Genomic DNA, 6,426 nt, shown 5'->3' on the forward strand with positions numbered 1-6,426 from the left:
ACCTATGTAAAATAGTCTACAGGGAATTCAGGAGAGGAGAGGAGAGGAGAGGAGAAGAGAAGAGAAAAGAAGAGAAGAGAAGAGAAGAGAAGAGAGGAGAGGAGAGGAGAGGAGAGGAGAGGAGAGGAGAGGAGAGGAGAAGAGAAGAGAAGAGAAGAGAAGAGAGGAGAGGAGAGGTGAAAACAGGATCACTATATTACCTACGTAAAATAGTCTACAGGGAATTCAGGAGAGGAGAGGAGAGGAGAGGAGAGGAGAAAAGAGGAGAAGAGAGGAGAGGAGAGGAGAAAAGAGGAGAGGAGAAAAGAGGAGAGGAGAAAAGAGGAGGAGAGGTGAAGAGAGGAGAGGAGAAAAGAGGAGAGGAGAAAAGAGGAGAGAGGAGAGGTGAAGAGAGGATAGGAGAAGAGAGGAGAGGTGAGGTGAAAAGAGGAGAAAAGAGGAGAGGAGAAGAGAGGAGAGGAGAGGAGAGGAGAAAAGAGGAGAGGAGAAAAGAGGAGAGGAGAGGTGAAGAGAGGATAGGAGAAGAGAGGAGAGGAGAGGTGAAAAGAGGAGAGGAGAGAAGAGGAGAAGAGAGGAGAGGAGAAGAGAGGAGAGGAGAAAAGAGGAGAGGTGAAAAGAGGAGAGGAGAAAAGAGGAGAGAGGAGAGGTGAAGAGAGGATAGGAGAAGAGAGGAGAGGTGAGGTGAAAAGAGGAGAGGAGAAAAGAGGAGAAGAGAGGAGAGGAGAAAAGAGGAGAAGAGAGGAGAGGTGAGGTGAAAAGAGGAGAGGAGAAAAGAGGAGAGTTGAAAAGAGGAGAGGAGAAAAGAGGAGAGGAGAGGAGAAAAGAGGAGAGGAGAAGAGAGGAGAAGTGAAAAGAGGAGAGGAGAAAAGAGGAGAGGAGAAAAGAGGAGAGGATAAGAGAGGAGAAGTAAAAAGAGGAGAGGAGAAAAGAGGAGAGGAGAAAAGAGAAGAGAAGAAGAGAGGAGAAGAGAGGTGAAAAACAGGATCACTATATTACCTACGTAAAATAGTCTACAGGGAATTCAGGAGAGGAGAGGAGAGGAGAGGAGAGGAGAGGAGAGGTGAAAAGAGGAGAGGAGAAAAGAGGAGAGGAGAGGTGAAGAGAGGGGAGGAGAAGATATGAGAAGAGAGGAGAGGTGAAAAGAGGAGAGGAGAGAAGAGGAGAAGAGAGGAGAGGAGAAGAGAGGAGAGGAGAAAAGAGGAGAGGATAAAAGTGGAGAGGAGAGGAGAACAGAGGAGAGGAGAGGTGAAAAGAGGAGAGGAGAAAAGAGGAGAGGAGAGGAGAGGAGAAAAGAGGAGAGGAGAAGAGAGGAGAAGTGAAAAGAGGAGAGGAGAAAAGAGGAGAGGAGAAAAGAGGTGATGATAAGAGAGGAGAAGTAAAAAGAGGAGAGGAGAAAAGAGGAGAGGAGAAAAGAGAAGAGAAGAAGAGAGGAGAAGAGAGGTGAAAAACAGGATCACTATATTACCTACGTAAAATAGTCTACAGGGAATTCAGGAGAGGAGAGGAGAGGAGAGGAGAGGAGAGGAGAGGAGAGGAGAAGAGATGAGAGAAGAGGAGAGGTGAAAAGAGGAGAGGAGAAAAGAGGAGAGGTGAAGAGAGGAGAGGAGAAGAGAGGAGAAGAGAGGATAGGAGAAGAGAGGAGAGGAGAGGTGAAAAGAGGAGAGGAGAGAAGAGGAGAAGAGAGGAGAGGAGAAGAGAGGAGAGGAGAAAAGAGGAGAGGAGAAAAGTGGAGAGGAGAGGAGAAAAGAGGAGAGGAGAGGTGAAAAGAGGAAAGGAGAAGAGAGGAGAGGAGAAGAGAGGAGAGGAGAAAAGAGGAGAGGTGAAAAGAGGAGAGGAGAAAAGAGGAGAGGAGAAAACAGAAGAGAAGAGGAGAAGAGAGGTGAAAAACAGGATCACTATATTACCTACGTAAAATAGTCTACAGGGAATTCAGGAGAGGAGAGGAGAGGAGAGGTGAAAAGAGGAGAGGAGAGAAGAGGAGAAGAGAGGAGAGGAGAAGTGAAAAGAGGAGAGGAGAAAAGAGGAGAGAAGAGGAGAGGTGAAAAGAGGAGAGGAGAGGAGAGGAGAAAAGAGGAGAGAAGAAGAGAGGAGAACTGAAAAGAGGAGAAAAGAGGAGAGAAGAAGAGAGGAGAACTGAAAAGAGGAGAGGAGAGGAGAAAAGAGGAGAGGAGAGGAGAGGAGAGGAGAAAAGAGGAGGGAAGAAGAGAGGAGAACTGAAAAGAGGAGAAAAGAGGAGAGAAGAAGAGAGGAGAACTGAAAAGAGGAGAGGAGAGGTGAAAAGAGGAGAGGAGAGGAGACGAGAGGAGAAAAGAGGAGAGGAGAGGAGACGAGAAAAGAGGAGAAGAAGAGAGGAGAACTGAAAAGAGGAGAGGAGAGGTGAAAAGAGGAGAGGAGAGGAGAGGAGAGGAGGAGAGAGGAGAGGAGAAAAGAGGAGAAGTGAAAAGAGGAGAGGGGAAGAGAGGAGACTTGTAATATCGTAGTAGATTCTCGATATATCTTCTTTTAAATATAATTATATTAATATTTCGTTGTGTTGTGTGTGTGTGTGTGTGTGTGTGTGTGTGTGTGTGTGTGTGTGTGTGTGTGTGTGTGTGGCTTCTAACTTTTCACAGGAATAAATCTCAGTGAGCCTGCAATTTTAAAGCCCTGGACGTTCAATTATTCAAAAATCATTCCTGCAACAATATTTTTCCATCAGGGGACAATTTAGCCAGGTAGTCAAGGCGAGACTCTCCCTCTCTCCCTCTCTTCTCTCCTCTTCTGAAAGCACTCTCCTCTCATGTAAATAGAGATACAACCTCATTCCTAATCTCTGTGTGAGCGTGTGTGTCAGTATGTGTGTGTGTCTAGGACAGCTGCACCACTTGCAGAAATGAACAATGGCAGAAGAGGAGGAGGAAAGGAGAGAGAAAAGTCTACAGGGAATTCAGTCACACCTGGTCTTCAGTGACTGCCAATAGACTGTAACTATATGTCCTAGTGTTTGGAGTTTATACTTTATTGCGTTAAAGGTGCTATATGCAACAATTTAGTGATACAAATACAACTGAGAAATACCTGAACTAGCTCAGTACATCTTTCTTACCTTGTCATAATCCAAAAACATATGTTGCAGAGTCATAGTGTTCTACTGTTTATGCTGTCTACCTGATGGAGATCTTTGGGTTGAAAAGTTGCACTAAACAGAAGTCTATCTATTCAACACTGGGTACCTATTCAACACTGGGTACCTATTCAACACTGGGTATCTTATTCATGACTTTTGCTTTTGCAACCTGGACCTGAAAGTCACTGGAAGTACTGTTTGTACACTGCTTTTGAACTGTTTTCGAACTGTTTTCAACATTACACACACACACACACACACACACACACACACACACACACACACACACACAGATCTCACCTGTGTAAATCAGCACCAGGAGGATGGCATCCTGTAGGTCAGGGGTGGATGCGCACCTCACAGTCCCCTGGGAAGAGAGACATGAGTTCATCAGCACAGCACAGGTCAATGTAAACATTGTCAGAACGGTTGAGACATGAGCACAGACATACTGGAACACTACTGGTCTTCAACAGTCTTGCAACTTTGCCTTTGAATTAAGGACGCGTTCAAAACAGTGTTTCTGTGCGTTCTTCCCTTCCTATCACATTAATTGTACCCCACAAACCATGCCGTTATGCAGATGTAATAGTTTCCTGGATCTAGACCTACACTACCATTAAACTGAAAACACTACTGGCACTCATCTAAGGACATAACTGAGACAGTTGGGTCAGTGATGCCAAGGTATTCTTAAACATAACAGCGGCTACAGTGACATTATAGGAAATGCGTTAATAACAACTAGTAATAGTGACAGTTAATGTAATCACACACCGCGGGAAACACAGGACCAATTATTGTAATAATATATATTTTTTAAACGTACCTGCCAGATAAACCCGTATCCTGGTATTTCACAAACCTGTGATTGGGATATTCACCTAAACACTTTCGGTGTGATGGTGTGATTGTCAATGGCGCACTAACTAGCCTACTGTATTACACCGTTGCCCGATGCTTTACTTCGACAGCACAAGTCCTTTGCCCTGTTCGACCCAGCAGCTTGCAGTCAATTCGCGCTATAACCGAACTCTCGTGTTACCCTACTTTTTCGTTATTCCTTGTTTCCACACTTTCACCTGTATTGAGACGGCGTGAGAAATAACCCAGTTGATTTCTCATGGCATGTCCCAGATGGTGTCGGTAGGGACACAGAGACATCGATACGGGCAGATATTGTCTGTGGTCGGCGAGGCTTTATCCATCACACCCCTGAGACTGGTAGGTTGGGGAGAATGGCTACTGTTACGCGTAGTGCTACTCCCTCCGAGAAAACGCAACAGCCTGCGATATGCGATGTGTTACTGTATGGGTATCTAACGGCGCCCTGGGTGGATTCTGCTGATGTGGGATCAGATTACCAAACCTCTCATTTTAACTTTAAACCGCTCATTCTAACTTCAAACTGGCCTCAGATCAGCTTCCAGGGACAACCACATCTATCCTACACCAGAGGATGGGGGTTAGAGCCCGTTATGAAAACGTTAAATCATAATCTAGGCTTACGTCACTGACCTGCAGGGCTCAATTGTATTGCCAAGAAAAGTACATATTAAGAAAACTTCTGTTGGGCCATCCCTTGGCACCCACCACCCAAACATATGAGAAAACGTATGTTATTACAGTGTTAGAAAGACAGTCAACGATAACTTTCAATTCGAATTGTCTTACTGCTTGCACGAGTTTTCTAGTCCTAGGCCTTATCCACAGAAATGTGGGCTATATCTCTCAGAACGTTGGGGAGAAAAACATCCCAAATGTTTGCCTGGGCTGGGGAGGTAGACCAACAGTAGTAGGCCTATCTATGCTTTTTGTTTTACGTGATTTTAGCAATTCAGTGCAACGGGTAAAATACCAGCTTCAACTTGCGTTTGTTTGGACTTTATTAGGCAGCGGAGGACAGATAGGCGAACACGTGCTACACCAGTGGAGAGGTGAGTTCTAGCGATGACGTGGACAACAGTAGGCCTAACTTTAACATGTAGCACCAACGTCAATTTGTTTTCAGATGTCTTGGTGCTCAGATGTCTTGGTGCTTATTAAGTTAATTAGGCCCTGCTCTTTGTGTCTGTGTGCACACCTGTCTTGTGCTAACTCTTAGGATGACTGTGAGGAGATGGTGTATTTTTCCAGAGCAAATGGACCAGTTTGGCCGAATGGGAGAAAAAGCCTACAGAAACATGAAGAGGAACCACTTGGCCATGCTGGTTATAGGTACTATATATCTCTATGAGGCCATGACTATTGTGATGAAGGCGGACTTGAACCTTCGCAGCAGAGCCAGAGTCAGCTCTACTGAGGAAGAGGAGCTGAGAGACGAAGATTACTTCTGTGAGTCTCCATCTAAATACAGTGTACCTTCATGAACCTGTTTTTAAGGTCTTTATAGATGCAGTAATTTTGTGATATTTGGTTCAATTGTCCCTAATGTCTTGTTTTATCTGCTGGCTAGCATATCAAATTAAAGTTTATTTGTCACGTGAGCTGAATACAACAGGTAGACCTTACAGTGAAATGCTGACTTACAGGCTCTAACCAATAGTGACAAAAAGGTATTAGGTGAACAATAGGTAAGTAAAGAAATAAAACATCAGTAAAAAGACAGGCTATATACAGTAGCGAGGCTATAAAAGTAGCGACGACACAACAGTGGTAAAATATATCACTAGCCACTTTAAACAGTGCTACTTAATATAGTGTTCACATACCCTACATTATTTATCTCATTTGTATACATATATACTGTACTCTATATCATCTACTGCATCTTTATGTAATACATGTATCACTAGCCACTTTAAACTATGCCACTTTGTTTACATACTCATCTCATATGTATATACTGTACTCAATACCATCTACTGTATCTTGCCTATGCCGCTCTGTACCATCACTCATTCATATATCTTTATGTACATATTCTTTATCCCTTTACACCTGTGTGTATAAGGTAGTCGTTTTGGAATTGTTAGTTAGATTACTCGTTGGTTATTACTGCATTGTCGGAACTAGAAGCACAAGCATTTCGCTACACTCGCATTAACATCTGCTAACCATGTGTATGTGACAAATAACATTTGATTTGATTTGACACACAGACACTGGTTAGTCAGGCTGATTGAGGTAGTATGTACATGAATGTATAGTTCAAGTGACTATGCATATATGATAAACAGAGAGTAGCAGCAGCGGAAAAGAGGGGTTGGGGGGGGGGGGGCACAATGAAAATAGTCTGGGTAGCCATTTACCTGTTACCTGTTCAGGAGTCTTATGGCTTGGGGGTAAAAACTGTTGAGAAGCCTTTTTGCCTTACACTT

General features: G+C 44.0%; 1 protein-coding gene across 1 annotated transcript in view; it reads right to left on the reverse strand.

Moving 5' to 3' along the window:
• LOC110495729 (protein FAM163A) overlaps positions 1 to 5,641 on the reverse strand; it is a 12,450-nt gene extending 6,809 nt beyond the window's left edge. Inside the window, exon 1 of the mRNA XM_036952139.1 lies at positions 3,407 to 5,641. The gene's annotated coding sequence lies outside the window, so the exon portion shown is untranslated. The remainder of the gene's footprint in view (positions 1 to 3,406) is intronic.
• Between the last annotated feature and the right edge of the window lie 785 nt (positions 5,642 to 6,426).

This window comes from Oncorhynchus mykiss, chromosome 18 (assembly GCF_013265735.2).
Source record: "Oncorhynchus mykiss isolate Arlee chromosome 18, USDA_OmykA_1.1, whole genome shotgun sequence".
NCBI classification, from domain to species: Eukaryota; Metazoa; Chordata; class Actinopteri; order Salmoniformes; family Salmonidae; genus Oncorhynchus; species Oncorhynchus mykiss.